This window comes from Haliotis rubra, unplaced genomic scaffold (assembly GCF_003918875.1).
Source record: "Haliotis rubra isolate DU_JTF1 unplaced genomic scaffold, ASM391887v1 Scf587, whole genome shotgun sequence".
Taxonomy (NCBI): Eukaryota; Metazoa; Mollusca; class Gastropoda; order Lepetellida; family Haliotidae; genus Haliotis; species Haliotis rubra.
The window spans coordinates 153584-155006 of NW_025767287.1; positions in this window are offsets into that span (position 1 = coordinate 153584).

A 1423-nucleotide genomic window follows, 5' to 3' on the forward strand; every position below is an offset into this window, starting at 1 on the left:
ACGATCGATTGTCTCCCCTTGGAGTTTATGAATGAAAAGGAAAACATTCAAAACAACCAGCCACGGTTTCTCAGCCATGCGTAAATATAGTGGATCGTTTAGCGCCTGGATAGTACTACTTGCCGGTAATTGATTTCACATAGATATTACGCAGATCTGTGAATTATTTTACAGATTCTTTACATTTCACATGGAAATATGGGAAATAAATAGATATGTTGCAGACTTGCAACATACGATCATACCAGAGTATAGTCTCTGATCATACCGACAACACGTCGTTTGGAGAGGGATCTGAGAGAGAGACGGAAAGAGAGAGAGGGGAACAACTATGGGAGCGTGCCAAGAGGCCACTTGCATTAGTGAGGTTTCAAAATTAGCACAGGAAATTGTCACGGTTGATGCACGTGCAGGTTGGGAACGATTCATGCTCATCTTGCCGCCTCTGCCTGGTCATGTGTTGCACTTAAAAAAATCCGTTGGAGAGTTTTCGATGTTTCCACGAGCTTTTACTTAAACCAAGGATAATCTACAACGTTATATAGTCTCCCTGCTTAAACCATACCTAACAAGAACGAGATAGATTATCTACACACATTTGTCCAAACCAAACGTTTTTATTATAAATTCCATAATTGCTATAACATGTTATTATGCACCTTGATCCGGGCTTCTTGTTATAAGTCATCGTCTAAAATACGCCAAACTGTTATCTGCAGTACATGTTATCACTCAAACAGTACTGACCGTAAAATGTTTACGTTACTACTGAGAGACTAACCAGGAAATGCAGATTATCTGTCCCTCATGAATAAATGATAAGTCAAGAACCTTTCCAGTTGGTCATTCTGTTTTATTGTCCTTTGGTTCAGAAAAATACCCTGCATTCAATATCACTTCACGCGCATCAGGGTAAATATCACTTCACGCGCATCAGGGTAAATATCACTTCACGCGCATCAGGGTAAATATCACTTCACGCGCATCAGGGTAAATATCACTTCACGCGCATCGGCGTATTGGTTACGTCATCCGGACGGTATTGTTGACGTCAGTGATTATACACAACCCTTGTACCCTTGAATCATAAATATATAGGCTATTCTCCATGAAGAAGGTTTCTGAAGATTTCCCACGAAAGATAAAGTTTAAACAATAAACATGTAGGAGGGGCATTCGTTTTTGTGTGGATTTTACCTAATGCTTGTACTACTACACATTCTTTATACACGCACGCGCGCACACACTAAGACTGTGCGTACAGAGATCATATAACTTTATTATATGGTCCCTGGTGTGCGAGTCTATATTTGTGTCCACTATCCAGTGTGTCTGTACTGATATGAAGCACTTTGAGGCGCTGTCGGATCGTGATATTCCGGTTTCATCTGGCTTAAATCAACAGGAAGGGCGTGTTTGCAGT